We start from the raw sequence: 16777 nt of genomic DNA, 5'->3' as shown, positions 1-16777 counted from the left end.
GCAACACAGATCTGAGCACAGCCGCTACTTAAAAGCTCAAGCAGTTAGTGAAAGTGAAACAGCAAAAACAACACGCAACTCTGCGCATGTGGACGATGCTGTGACACTGAAACACTGTCGTCCGTCGTGCCCTTTTTAAAAATCATCGCGTGCACTCGTTCACCTGCCCGCTCACTGACGCTGCCTCTCTACACACTCACAGCTGTTCATGTGCACATCTGGCCCCGCTGTGCTCTCCTGTATGGATTACTGACATTTTTATGTTGGCTTTTAGATCGAGATCGGCACAAAGGGTCAAGAGACACTCAAAGGTGCACACAATGTTCCCTGTGTGTTGTAGTCTTGTGTTTTAACCAGAGAGCACAACCATATGATGAATGATATTTATTTCGCTGATATGTGTGCGGGGGCGCTGGCCATTAAGCATAAGTGCTTGCTAAGGACGTGCAGCTGAATCACTAAAAGCATGATTCACTATTTGAGATCATAATAACGGCACAAAAAAGACAAACTCCTCATCGACAGTATAATTAGGGCTCAGATGAGTCAAGTGCAACATAACCCAAGTCTGTGGTAACCAAACAAATAATATATCTTGTATCTACGGGCGTATTTTTCTCAGCATGAGCCTCAACAATTGTAAAAGTCTGGGATGAAAGTGGAGATCTACAAGGTCTAACCCGCTTTCTGTTTAAATGCCGTTTTTACGTACAACTGAATTTTAACTTGGGGTTGACCTTTTCCTTTACGACGCGGGTAAAGAAAGACATAAAAAATTCAATCTTCCAGTCTGATTCCTGTGACATTTAGCGATCCCACGCCACCCTGCAGTAAAACATCCAGGGCTGCAACTAATGATTTTCATTATCAATTAGAGAGTTGATTTTCCTTTTTCAATGCAACAAGCCCACTGCAAGTCTCCAGAGCCCGAGGTGGTGGTGATAAATGCGTTTGTTGTTTTCTCCCAGAAATATGATAAAAAGACTCAGATTCAGAAAGGTTCAGACCGGGAAAAGCTCCTCACACTGACATTACAGAAGCTGCAACCTGCAAACATTTTTAAAAAAACTTAAAGAGATGAGACAAATTTAACTCCACACCTCCAGCTTGTCACCCAAGATTTCAATTAAAAAGCATGGTCTCCACATGCCCCTTTAACGCGTCTTATTAACAGGTAGACTGATTTTCTGACTGATCACTTCCAAGCCGACTGTACCCACCAAAACAGTTTCTGGGTTATGATGGAACCCACAAAACGTGCTCATCACGGCAGGCAGCTGCGACCTTTAAGGACATTTTTTGTTGCAGGAGGAGCAGCGCAGTTCAAAGAGTGACCGTCTTCCTGGCAACGACTCCCTACAGGACGAGCAGCGTCATCCCTCCCCCACCCCAATCCCCCTCCTCAATTCATCTGTCATCGCATAGCTGCGTGTCACGGCCACCCCGAGGCAGCTGGGTAATGGGAACAGCCGCTCCCTGGTGCCTCCAAAAACACGACTTTGCGACAGAAGTAAGCAGTGACAAAAGGTGCAAATAGCCTCTCAAAAAGTTGCAAAGATGTCTGGGAGTAAATGTGATCACAGAGCTGAAATTCAGCGCTCTTCATTAGGGTGAGATGAAAAGTTGAGAGCAAAATCTGCACAAACAGCAAGGAAAAACAGTGAGAGGGGAAAGAGATAACAACCAAACAAGCAAACAAGCAGAGACGGAGCAGAAGGGAGGCTGGAAGGGAAAGTGCAGCAGTGATTGTTGATGAGAGATCCATCACAATTTTGACAGCACGTGTGCAACTTATGACAAAGTCTGTCACGACTGCTGCCACTGGATGTGTCACACATCAAAACTGTATCTGGGTGTTGTTCTCATGCTGGCAAACAAAGAGACAACAGACATAAAAAAACATCATGACACACAGATGTGAACCAATCGTGTCTCTTCCAGCTGCTGGACGCTGCAGAGGGAGCGCACCAGATACCAAAACAGACAGATTATCAGCTTAAGACCCTAAAACGCTTATGGCAATCGTAACGCTGCTAGAGTTCACAGCTGCTCCGGCCAGAGGTGTGTGTGTGTGTGTGTGTGTGTGTGTGTGTGTGTGTGTGTGTGTGTGTGTGTGTGTGTCAGTATGTCGAATATCATGTGTCGCGCAAGACGTCTAGTGTCGAGCATGAGCCATGTGGTGCATGTGTGTCCCCTCATAGCACGGTCATACAGTTGGTTCAGAGGATTAATGGGGAAGACCTCCACACACACACGCACGCACGCACACACACACACACACACACCCACACACACACACACACACACACACACACACACACACACTGAGAGAAAGAGAGGCAAGAATGCAGGTCTGATCTGCTCAGAGACAACAGAGGAGGGGTGAGGACGGGTTCATACACCCCCTACCATAAATTTTCTGTCTGTATCCAGGAGGAGATCAGGAAGGCTGGGTGGACAGATGGGAAGGGACCGGAGTAAGACTGGGTGGAGGAGGAAGAGAGGGAGGGAGGGAAAGTGATGGGAAAAAAATGGAAAGACAGCAGAAAACCCAAGGGTAAGACAGCAACCATTCATGTCCCCCCCCCCCCCCCCCCCCACACACACACACACACAAACACACTTAAAGATGGGCACTCATTAGTCCATTAGCAGTACATAATTGTTCCGGTTATCATTTGTCATACATCACTGCCTCTTACTCATGCGGTCAGGAGAGGAAAAACACACACAAACAAACACTTACACTCACACTGGGCACAAGCATGCATTTGTGCGTGTGTGTGTTGACTGGATATCCTGACTTTCACATGATCTACATGTAACTGCAAGTGACCTATATGTACTCTTATGGGCTCTCTCTCCACTCTCAGCAATTAGCTGGGATTTTGTGATTGTGGTGAAGCAGCACTGCTTCAGCCCTGATGTCTCTCAGGACAGCTCAGCCCTCGCTAACTATCCTACAGGCTGACAGCAGCTACGCTCATTATAAAGGCAGTCAGATACAATATGAAGCAGAGGGCCTGCCTGGACAGCCGAGGAGATGTAAGAATTACTTTTCTATTGAGATTCAGTCTCAGAAATAACTGCCTCTAGCTGCTAAATACTCCATGATGATCAGTAGCTGGTTGCTAATGTTGAGCTGGACAATGAGCTGAAACTCTATGAAGCTCAGCGGGGAGCTGCAGATCCAGGTGATAGTCCTCTGTCGGTTCATCACTACGAGCGTCACCTCATTTGATATCTTCTTATTATAAAGCAATAGGTGATGCACTTTGAAGTTCTTCTCTTCTTCCTTCGATCTCGTCTCGCCTCCCCTCCTCAGAGATACCACCTCCCACCCCCGCTCCTCACTCCTCATCCCTTCCAGCTGGTCGTCTCCACTGCCCCAATCAACCCTCCACTCCCTGCCTCTGCCCCTCCCTCCACATACCACTTAACCCCAGCGTAACAACCACAGCCCACCTCCTTAACACCAGAAATTCCCTACACCCATAAAATACCTTCCACCCCCTCGGAGGAAGCGGTGATTGTAGGATAGAACATGTCGGGACAGGCGAGCAAAGCCAGACCATCATCTTGAGGCCAGATAACCTCTGACTCAGGAGACAGGACGGCCTCCTTATCAGACTATGGTGTCACTACACAACAATCTAAATGGAGGTTTGTCACTGTTAACTCTGCAGGCGATGAATCACTCTGCCCAAACATACCTGCTCCAGGCACAAGAGGTGTGAAAAGCTGAGAAATAACTGTGCTTCTAAAATAACACCAGTTTGTATGCACTGTGACAGACACATCCAAACAACTGTCTTCTACATCTGTGAACAGAATGACCCATTTCCCCACAAGGAACATTAAAGTTCCATCAAAGAACCAGAACAAAATCAACTTCTTGCCAGCTATGGGTTATATAAAAGCAGCTTCCAGAAGCAGACCGAGGGTTGAGTTAAAATTGGAAGTCTGGATCATGGAAACTCAGCAGGAGATTTTACTTCATTATTTAAGTCATCTTTATCATTTCACTCTCACGGTGCATCCAGAGCGGCGAAGGCCTCCAAGTGAAATCACTTCTCTGCCCGTCCCAGTGGAGCACTTTAATTTTCTCCAGCCTACACGCCTTATGAAATAACTATCAGCTGTGAAAACTTTAAGGAGGCGCTCCTCCTGTAAGAATGCAAGGCCAACAGTTTCCCCCAAAAGCCACACATACGCTCACAGATGGAAAGACATGTGTACAGTAGGTGCATGCAACACATGCACACAGCCGCCCACACACTTGCACACAGGCAGGCAACTTTCCCAAAGAAGTGCAAGTGGGTGTTCTAGAGGAAAGGAAAGGTCAAGTGATCCAAGTGTGAGACACCGATAGACTTTAAAGCACCAAAGTCCTTGTGGCGGCTGCTAACACAGTGCTCACAGAGACAGTGCTAGCATTTTAGAAGCTATAATGTTATGAGTGAGTTAGTTAACGAACAACAGTTTTACAAAGTGTTCCTGAGCTCCTTTATCGAATAATGTGTTCACAAAGTGGTGAGCCTCGCTCCATCCTTGCTTGTGAACAACTGAGCCTTTCTGCGTTGCCCCTCATCACCTGTTACCAATGAGCCTGTTTACCTGTGGAATGATCCAGACAGGTGTTTCTGGAGCATTCCAAATTCAGAAAAAGCAGATATTTACAAAAATCAATGAAGCTGATAAGGGAAAGCACAAATCTCTAAGTCAAAGGCCAAAGTGGTGGGCTGACTGGCACGACCGCTAAGCAAAGCTTAAAAGTTCATGAGACATTCATAATGATTTTCCTTGAAGCTCTCTAAACTATGTCTCTGAACAAGACAGTTTATTGAACCAAATCACATGATACCACCGAGAAAAAGTCATTGCACTAAAGAAACATTCACCAGTCTGTTTAAACGGGCTGTGAAGTTGACAAGCCTTGACCAGACAAGCTTTAAGGTATCTGCTATGTGATGTTTTTACTTCTAATTGGTCAATCATGCACTGCTTTGAGGGTAATTCTACAAGCTGGAGCTACTATGATTAGTTGATTAATCAGGAGGCTGATTAGTGAGCAACATTTGTGATATTTGATCATTTTCCATGTAAAGATGTTAAACTTTCTCAGGTCTAAAATGTGAGGATTTTCTGCTTTTCGTTGTCTTTGGACTTCCACTTAGACATGAGAAGATGTCACTGTAACAGGCTTTTTTCATTATTTTCAGATATTTCACAGACAATCAATCAAGAAAATGGTTGCCGGAATAATTGATTATTAAAATGATCTTTAACTGCAGCTCTAAGCTGTTCGTTCAGGTGATGCTGACATTCGGTTCACATATGTATTACAGTGTTGTGTTTTAGTGGTTTGAGGAAAAACCCAAATAAAAGACAGAGCGTCTGAATTGCCTCCAAACCACACAGTCATAATTCCTTTAATGAGGCTTCGGAGAGAAAGAGGAGGAAATGAGTGCATGTGATGTGTGTGCTTGTCCCCGCATGGGTGAGACTGAGAAAGTGAAAGACGGAGGAGAAAGAGAGAAAAGAAAGAGGGAAGAAAGAGGGCTGAGGCCGAGGGAGCAGATGCAGGGAATGAAAAGCCGGCTGGGGTAAAGTAGAGGGAAGGTGAGGGCGAGCTTGTGTGTGAGAGTCTGGGAACAGACGCTGGTCCTGCATCCCTGCAGCCTCGTCTCGGCTTGGCACAAACACGCTACCCCCTCGTCTCCAGCCCCCTTCAAACAGCTTAACCATGGCCCAAACAGACTGGCAGGGAAGCAAAGCACTTCCACTTAACCATATCAAAGTCAGCCTGGCGCTGCACTGAAAGAGCATTTAGCCCTGAAAAAAACTGCCCTTTTTTTTTTTCTTGCAGAAACAGCATGAACAGCCGAGGGGGAAAGCATCGCCGCAAGCTGCATGGTTATTTGGGCACAAGATTTTCCTGTCGTTTTGTTTTTATTTCCAAGCGTATTGGAGATGGCTGAGAACTGAGGACTTGGGGGACAGCTTGACAAATTGTTGCTTTTGATCAACTTGAAGGACGTGCAGCTGAAATGATAACGTCAGCAGAGTTGGCAGGCTTTGAAAAGGAAGATGTTTTTTGAAAATATCAAGGAATCGACACGTATCTCTGGGTAGGCAGGGTGTTTTTAAGGCGCTGAAAGCAGGAAAAAAAGGTGATTTGCAGACCATCTGGCAGGTAGAAAGCTAACAACTGGAGACATCTCCTGACAGAACAGTCAAGGCTGCTCATCTCACAAACTGTTTTTCTTCACTTCTTCTGCCATGTTTATCTGCTCTGGTTCAGCTGGAGGATCCACTGTGGGTGGTATCAGTGTGCAACAGATGACAAAAGACCGATGCCCTTTGACCTCCATCCTCAACAAACCTGGAGGGGCATTTGTAAAATCACTGACTTCATTCTCTCACGTTTCAACATGCGCGTCACCAGCGCGTGTCCCTTTGCACTCTGTCTCATCAGAGTGCACACCCTCATGCACGCACACGCACGCACACACACACACACACACACACACACACACACACACACACACACACACACACACACACACAGTGACAGAAGCTTCACAAAAGCATTCAGCCCCCATTTAAACTTACATCACGTGTCTCCAGAACAACACAAGAGCCTTCAAGGCCAGACATTACTCACACCCCATCATCTGTCAAAAGGTCTGACACACAAAACACACATTTAAAAAGTCCAAATATCTGCAATTCACAGCTTTGCTATTTTGAAGTTGAATTTCTTTAGTTATATAAGACAGATATGGAGCATTGAGAGATGTGAATCATCTGAATGATGCTCTGAACAGCGATTTGTGTCAAGAAAACTCGACTTAAAAATGAACATATCGGAGGTTTCTGTGGGTTAATTGAACGATGATGCACCCTCGGTGACATCAGTTCAGGCACTGATCCACTAACCTACTGCCCTGGAGAACAAGCTTCCCAACCACACACAGGACTTTTCTCTGCTTGAGCGCACCTCACAAGCCCATGACATCGACCGTTTTTAGCCTAAATGCAGTTGCACCTGACGATGCTTCAACTTACCTCGGCAAAACTTCTCAAGAGCGGCTCCTCAGTGGCGTCTCTGTCCGTCTACCTGCGCCCCTCCATCCATGCGTAAATGGAAGAAAAAGCGCGTCTTCGCTTTTAACGCAGAACTCTCGCTGCTCTTCGCGACGTGGATCAAAATAAATAATCTCTCAGTCCCACAGGAATGGACCAGCTGGCCGTACGACCGATGGCTGTTCGACGTTTGTTGCCTGCTGATGTTCGACGCAACGACCGTCCAGAGCAAACACTGAGCCCCCTCACACACACATTCCAGTTTGTGTTTGCTGCGCTCCTCCTGAACAACGGCTAGCCAATGAGAAGCGGAGGATGTCACGGGGAGGGCGGGGTCGGTGTGTTTCATGCTCCAACGCTCCCCTGCGCGTGTGCGCGTGCGTGTATGCGAGTGTGGTGTGGTTGCACGTTCGTGAGGGTACAGGTGCGCGCGCCATGGAAGCATGACTAAAGCCTGGCGTATGTCCCTCTCTCTTTGTCTGTTTGTGTCTCAAAATGAAATAAAATGAAATGAACTTTATTGGACTGAGTTTTAGGTCTGCAGTACCATGCAAAACCAAAGGACATGAGAGATTACAATAAACATATTTTTTCCACAAGGAAATAATGAAGACATAATATCAGATCTTGGACCTGCAACGCCTTTGGATAGTGGTGGACTCAGGCGTCTGAGGGATAGGGGCAACAAAAATAAAAAGGGCATCAGCTGCACACAATGGGTTACCAGCAAGCAGAAAGACATGAAACAGCTTATATGGCCCCTCATGGCTTTTTCTCTACTGGAAGGACACCCTAGAGACACTTCATCATGTCTTCTTGCACTCTGGACCACTGTAGAGGACACTTAATCATGTTTTATCCCCGACAGGAACATCCAAGACGGTACTTCTGCGTTTTTGGGTTTTTTTTGGTTTGTTTTGTTTTAGGGTCCGCCCGGCTGCCCCTGAGCCTGCTATGGGTGTCCTCTTTCTCACTCTATCTCTGTCTTTGACGAGCAGAAATACACACACACACACACACACACACACACACACACACTCATAGTCACTTTGTTTTTTTGATTGATGTGATTAAAGTGGGAACAGACAGACCTTTCAACTCTGCCCCCAACTCACTTAGATAAAAAGAGAGGAGAAAGGCACATGTTTACTGAAGAGGTTGTAATTTTACACGACGCTATCACTTAGTTTGAGCATTGCCTCGAGCAAACAGGTAACTAGAGCAGGGTTTGGTGTCGGGGTGGAGGGGGAGTAGAGTAATATATTAGGAGAAAAGGCATGAATTTCTTTTATTCATTTATCCAATAACAGAGAAATGAAAGCAGATAGAATTGGACCAGCCAGACTGGCCTTCATTTCTGGGAGGTCATACCTGGTGGCAAACAAAATTCTATAGAGAAAGCAAGGCTTACAGGGTGTGAATGCCAATGGTGTCATTACATTGTGCAATCAACATTTACTTCTTAATGATTAGTTAAAACTTGTCTAATGCCAATTTAAATGTGGTTACTTACCAAAGAATTTAACCAAGTACAGTATGAACTAATATGGTTTGGTCATTCATACCTGATCTCATAAGCTTGTCTTATAGAAAGAGATCTTTGACAATGAATCCACTATATGAGTGTTCACGAGTGCTCACATTCACATTAATAAGTTGTATAAAGATATGTTTGCACTAATCTTTGTGATTGATGAAAAGCTAAACTGAAAGGCCTTTAAATTATGGATATGACCTCTGTATTTTCTGCAGACCTGCGCACACATACATTGTATTCTGTGTTGTATTGCTATGAGCGTTAGCTGGTCCTTCTCTGGTCTCTTTAACCAGGTGTCACCTTATGAACTGTCTTGAACATTTCTCTTTGCCCTTGTACCCTGGACAGCAGCAGGGCCATTTTTAGGAGAGAGAGCTGATACCTTTTCAGCCTCGTGAATTTAAATTTAGACCTTTCATGTTCACTTGGACATTAAATCCAACCTTTGCAGAGGTACAGTACAACCCGCCTCCTCCTGCAGCTCTTCACCAGCACATAAAAGAAGTTTTATTTGTCCTCATAAATGTATTGGCAGGTTGTGAAAATGATGGTGTGATTATCTGCGATTACGCAGCTTAACAACAGGGGCTTTTTCAAAATTACCTTTTCAACCCGTTCGCCTCAAGTGGGTTTACAGCGATTGCTTTCTCCTGGACAGCAAGCAATAAACAAATTGAATTACATGGAAGGGAACCATGAAAAAGACAAACACCTCCACCTTTAGGAGACGTAAACAGCGTGAAACACACAGATGCCGCTATTTGAGGGACGAGGGAAAATACATTTCTGTGGGACAGCTTGGTATTATGTAGAGTGACAAGTCTTGAAGTGCTCCTGCCAGCGTAATTGGCCTTCATAAGTGGATATGCTGTTCCGCTGAGTCCATACAAATCCAATTCAGCTCGCCCTTCCAAGAAGCAAAGGGAGCAGAAAATGGCTTGTCCCTTTTAATCCATCAGTTTAGTATTAGGAGAGGAAGGGATTTCATAATGACTCGCTGATATGATTAATCTTAAAGGAAAGGTTCAGGGATTTTTCACTTCTTAGTGTACGGATGTGGCAACAAAACTGTCAACCTCAACCCTAAAAAAATAAAAGCAGCAACTAGAAAGCTTTTCTCTGAGGGTTGTTGCTAAAAGGTGGCAAAGAACATAAAAGCCTTATAAATTGGCGCAAATGGCTTCAGTGCTGCGAATTTAGCTGTTGTCAGATACTGGAGGGACATAAAGGGTCAAGAAAAAGCTCCATACTGCATTTACTCCATCTGCTGACCACAACATGTAGCTCAAACCTCTGGAAAGAGACCTTACGATCGTTTTTAAACTGAATATCTAAGGTCAAGAATGAACATTCACGCTCAGTCAAGAAGAAACAACAAGACAGCTGTCTTCAGAGGGCTGCTGGTTGGGGAACGATGAGATGAGCTGTCATAACAGCTAAATGGACAGAGATGGACTCGATGCTGGGAATCCAGCTGTGGTGTTGGACATTTAATGTACGGAGGAAAAGAGTCAGACTGAAAGCTGAGAGCAGAGAAACAGATGATGATGGAGAGAGAAGCAAGTAAAGAGAAATAAACGAACATTAAGTGGAAAGTGGTATCAATCTTCTCATCAAAGTGCCAGAAAGCAAATAAGCGTATTTCCCAAAATGTTTAACCACACCTTTGAGCCAAACCCAACATCATGGTCGTCTACTTTTGAGAGTTTTTTCCCTTAAAGTTCAAAGAATCAGCAGCAGCAGCTCCACATGTTCTGCTGTCAGCGAGTTTTCCCACGAGGCTGCCAAGTATATTCACTAACACACCTCGACCAATGCCAGTCTGTTTCATTCCCAGTATCTCTCTCTAACTGCAGCCCTGATTGGGCCAATCTTAAATGGTCTTTGGGGAGTGATACTTCAATTTTGATGTCAAACATTATTTTCTAAAAAATGTAAAACCGCTCTCAGACATGTCTTTGTCTCACTCAGCATCCTACTTTTCTCCCTACATTTCATTATGAAATGCTCAGTGGAACACGTTCAGGGAACTCTGTAGGGTTTCCATAAGCCCCTCAGCTACCGCTAACACACACGCATGCACGCACACATGCACATGTGCGCGCGCACACACACACAGACACACATACACCCCTCTCTCTCTTCCTCCTGGACTCTCAGCTGCTGAACAGCTCAGCCTGTAATTATGGCTGTCATCAACAGCCCCTGACTAGCAGCTATATTTACTGAAGAACCAGCGCACACACACACGAAGAGAACACCATACACAGTTAAACCTACAGCTAAACACACACATGCACACATGTACAGTACATAACCAGCTATTTATAGCTATTGCCAATCAAAATCCCAGCAACAGGTAATTTAGCATTGGCTTAATCTGCATTGTTGGCTCTAATCCTCTCAAGAATTTTCTCAGGAAGCATATATTTTCACTTTGGCTCACATACAGTCACAGAGGCATGAACAAAGTAACACTGTCCATTATACTGACTCAAGATCATAACTTTAATGGCAGTTCTGTATTGTCCATCTTTCCTGTTGTACTCCATTATTGTCCAAAGAAATTAAACAAAGATACATTTAAAATCACCATGAAATGAAAGGAAAAATGCTTTTATCTCCTCGCTGGGTAAATACTTCTATTGTAACTTAAAACTCTATAACAACAACATCTGTTGGAAGTTCTATATTCTTGCATCCCACTTGTAACCACTGTAACTAAGAACACAATGGCAGATGATTCCAAAATATCAAGCTCACTCAAGACATCAAGGATAAAAAAAAAAGGTAATTTCAGAGAGGATATGCTTCACCGAAATAAAGTGAGTTTGCAATGATTGTCACTGCTTTCCTTCCTCCATCTCTGATGCGCTCAAGCTCAGTCTCTCTTGGATTTATGCTGCACTTAAAAAACACACCTTTCCAAGCTGAAAGACACATATTTTAGTCGGAAGGCTTCATGGAAATTTTCACTTTGTGACTTGTGCAGAATATTCAGGACCCACTCAGATCTGTTCGCAGCTCTCTGTTCAACCAGCTACATAAACCGTACCCATAGATCGCTAGAGTTACTGTATATAAATGGTATGGATATGTGCCCATTCACATACCTACTCATACGCAGACAGTATGAATGACACCAACCCCCACTGACCTCCCAGCAGAGTAGTTCCTTTCCTTCTGTACGAGCCACAACTGCTGCTCCTGAACACCACCATCGATCTCCTGCTCCGCATGTAGCGCGGCATTGAAACACTCTTTCTACCTCCGATTCTTCTCTGCTTTATCCCAAAATCTTCACTCATTTTCTTTTTCGTTAAACATTTTCACCGTGTCTGCCTGACACTCTTTGGCAGCTAAACCAGGATGAGTCAGAGAGGCCACATGACTGGAGGGCAGGAAGGTCAAGTCTAAGGGATGTACAGGCACAGCTGATGGTGTGTGTGTCAGAGCGAGAGTGTGTGGCACTGAAATATCAGAGGAAAATGCTGCCTCTTCTCCAGTTACTAGCCCTGTTCAGGCTGACTCGTTGCACTTCCATAGCTGTAAATGAACATGAATCCGAGTAAAATTCGGACATTGTCAACTTTAGTTTCTGCTTATAGGAGGTCATAAAGAAACAGTTTACTGTCTGTGCTTATGCAGCTCTGAACACACAGGTCTGTGTTGCTTCCTAAATGATACAGTAAAAGCTTCTATATGTCTGTGCAAATATTATCCTGTGTGTCTCTGCAGAGGTGAACCAATTACAGGCTGCATGCTGCCCCGTGGCACGGCTCCATGCTGTTGCTCCTTTGGTCTATAATGACAGGTTGCTTATTACAGGTAGAGTGTCTCCCCTGAGGGTCTTGGAGGCGCCTCATGGGCCTCCTTCTGTAATGGTTTTTAAATAGGTTTCTGATGAGTTACATATTTTAAAGCTGCACTTTTTTAATTTCAGCAATGGTTCAAATGATTGTAGGTAATGTGATAGAGCCCATTCATACAGACAAACCCACTGAGGACTATCAGGCGGCTCTGCAGTCCCCCTGATGTCTGCAGCACTTTTAAGCCTACTTTAGTTCATTATTTTTGTTTTCGGGCTTGTTCCACACTAATCAGCCTGTTTTCAGCAACAAAAGTGTTGATAAATCCATTGAAGGTTATTCGAGATATTTATAGGAGCTGGTGGAGACCAAAGCAGAGCTAAAGGAGAGTTAATAAATCTAATTTAAATTCTGGGCTCATTTCACAAGAAGAAGATGTGCTTCTGAAATTTATGATTTGGCATTAATGGATCTCAGCCGCTGGTGGAGTTGAGGGGTTTCAGGGCAGTGATAAAACATGATAAAGTGCTCTCTAGAGTTTTCCAATATGCAAGAAAACACGATGCAGTGCCTTCTGGGATTTAATACAGAGGTGCAGTAGTTATACTTTAAATCTGAGTCACATAATAAAGCATTTTTTTTAATCTTAACTGGGATTTGGAAGTGTTTCATTGTAAATGCATTGCAACTTTCTCTTTTTTATTTTAGTCACCTCTGCCCCGAAGACATCCTGAGTCTGCCACTGGTCATAACTATTGGTGTGTGTCACCAATTTCTAAAAATAATAATACCCTTGTTAACAGCAACCCAATGAGGAGCAAATCATGATCTCCAAACTGCCACCAGGTTACCCTTCAATGAAGAGTCATGGGTGGCCTGTTACGTTTCATGTTTTAAACAGGGTTACCTCATTGTGAGAGCAGCTCCAAACCACTAAGTGTAAACCTTCCACGCCAGTCTTGCCCGCAGCACAGATTGTCATGGTAACCACATGGGGATGGTAAAGGAAAGGTTAGCAGCAGATGTATGCCACATGTAAACATCTGTGACTAAACAATGGGGACGAGTTTACACTTGTGTCTGCAAAGAATGCAAGATTTCTCTTGAATCAACCGGTTTATTGAATGTCGCCCCATTAAAAATTCACCTGAAAATGCAAAGAATGTTTTCCCCTCTTTGAGCCTTCCCTTTTATTCGTTCTCTCCTCTTTAAGTGAGAACTAGAGAAAATAATAGTAGTTTGAGTCTGTTGCTAAAAGTAGGTCAGTGGAGGCAACTGTCAGAAGCAGGAAGAGGGAGATGTGGAGCGGTAATATTCCAGCTACAGTAGGTCCCCTCAGGTCAGAGCTATTCCCAACACAGAGAGGCCACTGATGCACCAACTACAGTACTGCCATGTTTCTCAGTGTGCTGTAACGCTGTGGACAGAGACGACATCTGTGGCCAGACAGCATGTGGGTGGACTGTCAGCGTGTGGATGCTGAGGATGGAAGACAATGCTTATGTGTGTGTGCGAGGTTGCAGAGGAGTGGGTCAGCGCATGTGTGTGTGTTATAGTAGGGCAAGAAGATCAAATCAGTTTTAGATCATTCTCCAACCTTTAGCAGTGACCTCTTTGGCAGAGTGCGGAGGAGGGGGTTACTGTATTTGTGTGGTATGAAAGTTGAGCTGAAGTTGACAGACGGCAGTAAACATTGATCGAATTATTCATGGTGAGACTATGACACAGGAGACACGGGATATGTAGACGAGCTAATAGAGTCTACGCAGCTGTAGCTGTGTTTGGTTTGTGTATATATATATATATCATATATATCATATATCGATTCTCGTATGGACTGGGTTGCACCAGCTAAGTCACAAAATCTGTGTGTAAACTTTAGGTAGTATAAAGTCTTAGCAACTACCAGTGAGTTTCAAGCTTGTGATTTGACTAAATAGGATTGCATGAATAAAGACCAGAGTGAAAAAGGTTGCTAGTAACATCTGTGGCGCCGTCCAATCATATTCAATCAACTACGTAAACTGTAGCGTCAAGGGTTGTAACATAACTACCAGTTGTAGGTGGCCAAACAAAACTAAGCTGCAAGTCATCTGCAAGCTTTGTAACAGTGAGAAATGCAGGTTGAATGGTCTTTCGCTGTCTCTAACACCTTCTGTTTCTTTGTCAAACAGCTTTTCCAGTTAGTTTCTTGTATCTCTCTACGTAAATACTGAGCTGTCAGATGGTGCAGATAAGTTACCCCCCTCTGACTCTGCTCACTGTCATCCTGAGCTTCAGTGGGCATCATGGCGGCTCAGAGGAGGATACATTTTCCTGGGGTTTGCCACACACGGCAAGTCCAGACATGAGACTGAATGGATTTGTGAAATCTGACCTGGTTCTAGTCTTGCAGACTTCTCCCTGAGCTCTGTGCATCATGCTAATGCCCTGTGTGTGGTGGGGAGTGTGAGTCCCCTGTTTCACCCTCTGGGCAAGAGTTGAAAGCTTTCACTGTACAAGTGAGACAGTTAATGTCATCAGCACGATAATATAATGAGAAGCTTTGATTTGATTATAACATATGACTGTAAAATGACACACAGCTGTGATTGTGCGGCTGTAATGAACAAACCTGTAATATACATCTAATTTAATCGTATCTGTTTCTTTAGCATGAGTGTTTCATCATGAGATACATGCATGAATTCAGTTCCGTGTGTCAGTTTAGTGTCAGTTATGGCTAACTGTTAATGTTAAGATTAAGATTAAGATTTACTTTATTGATCACAGCACACATGTTACAGGAGGGGGACTGTACACATGCCATGCTTAGTGAAATTATTTTCTCCGCACTTGCCCATCCTGGAAAGTCCTTCCTCCACGGCAGACCAGGAGCGGTGGGCTGCCAGCTGACAGTGGCGCCCGGGGACCAGTTCCTCTCGTCACCATTGGTCAGGTGGTGATCTTCTTGCATGTTTTTAGTGAGGATACCCCAGGTGAACACAGGGAGAACACGTAAACTCCACACAGATTGGCCCCTTTCCTTGAGCAGCAGGCACCGAAGGCATGGTGGAGGACACCCCCCCAGTGCCCACAGCTGGAATTGAACCCGGGACGAGGCGACAGTGTTACCACTGTTCCACCATGCCACCCAGTTAGCTAGTGAATTAGTTAAACTCCGTGCTAACATTAACTGAATGTCAACTGAAAATGTAAAATTCCCTTTAATATTATGTCTAGTTCAAATAAACCAGGTTACCGAAATTAGGTGGATTCAGCTAATGATAATTAAAACTGCAAAAAGCTGATTAATGTTGTGTGAATAAAGAGCTGGCTGTACAGTTAGCCAGAGGCTGACAAAACCTAACTTTTCATGCGTGGCTGAGTTTCAGCCTGGATGTGTTTTCCTCATGTTAGTGTCTCTCCTTGTTTCTTAGATTACAGGAGGAATGCTGCCCTTCTACTGTTGCAAGAAAAGCTCCTGCACTGTGGAAACGAGATCTCAGACTGTCAAGAATCAGCCTGCATGTTGTGTCATGCCCTTACATTTTCTGCTTTATTTGTTCACACCTTAAATCTCAGAAGCCCTTTGGCAAAATCTGGAGCGAGGGCTCAATGTAGTATTTACATCGGTGCTCTTTAAAGCCTTAACTCCATTCAGGTGCAGCGCCTCTCACACCATTACACACCCGCCCCTCAGGATTCACTGAAGTTCTCAAAATCTGTCGAGGGGCCGTGGTTGAATGGAAAACTCTCATAAAGTCTGAGTGATTGACATGCCATTGTGTCAGAAGATGCTTTCAAAAACCAAACAAACAAACAATAGCTGTTGAGCCCAGCAATTAGCGGTCTTGCCATGTAATTGGCAGTCAGGAGATGAGTGGAAACGCATCCTATTGCACAAGAGCAGGAACAATTCAAAACATTCCTGCATCGGAGTGGATAAACTTAAACTGCAGCCTGAGTCACAACTGCATTAAATGACAGGGACTTGAGTTTAAAACCCTTAGAAGTGCTGAACACCAACATACAACACATTCAAAAGACTCTCAAGGCTGACATGTCAAAGGAAGAGTTATTTCCTATGTGGTTCTGGAGCGTAAATATAATTCAGAGTGCTGCAAGGCCTCCATTTCTAGGAACTTCTCACTTGTGGCTGAAAGCAGCTCTGTCATACTTTCTGACCTGACCCAGTTAGTCAAACACGGGTTTATTTAGACACCAAACATCAACGCTCCTTTTCAACCACGGCACCATCGATCTCATGCTCAACTATATTTTTGCTATCATTAAAGCCCCTCTGCTGTGGCATTCCTTCGAGACACACTGCTCTCTTGTACTTTGCTTTTGCACACTGTTT

General features: G+C 44.4%; 1 protein-coding gene across 3 annotated transcripts in view; it reads right to left on the bottom strand.

Moving 5' to 3' along the window:
- ripor2 (RHO family interacting cell polarization regulator 2) overlaps positions 1-16777 on the bottom strand; it is a 65330-nt gene that overhangs the window by 36635 nt on the left and 11918 nt on the right. The window contains exon 1 of one of the 3 annotated variants that reach the window (XM_070984608.1): positions 7072-7326. The exons of the other annotated variants lie outside the window; for them this stretch is intronic. The gene's annotated coding sequence lies outside the window, so the exon portion shown is untranslated. Of the gene's footprint in view, positions 1-7071; positions 7327-16777 lie in introns of those variants that run through there. 3 annotated transcript variants of the gene reach the window in all.

The sequence above is a fragment of the Chaetodon trifascialis genome, chromosome 17 (assembly GCF_039877785.1).
Source record: "Chaetodon trifascialis isolate fChaTrf1 chromosome 17, fChaTrf1.hap1, whole genome shotgun sequence".
In the NCBI taxonomy this organism is placed as follows: domain Eukaryota; kingdom Metazoa; phylum Chordata; class Actinopteri; order Chaetodontiformes; family Chaetodontidae; genus Chaetodon; species Chaetodon trifascialis.
The sequence above is the reverse complement of the archived record's forward strand: the minus strand, read 5'-3'. Positions and strand labels throughout refer to the sequence as shown.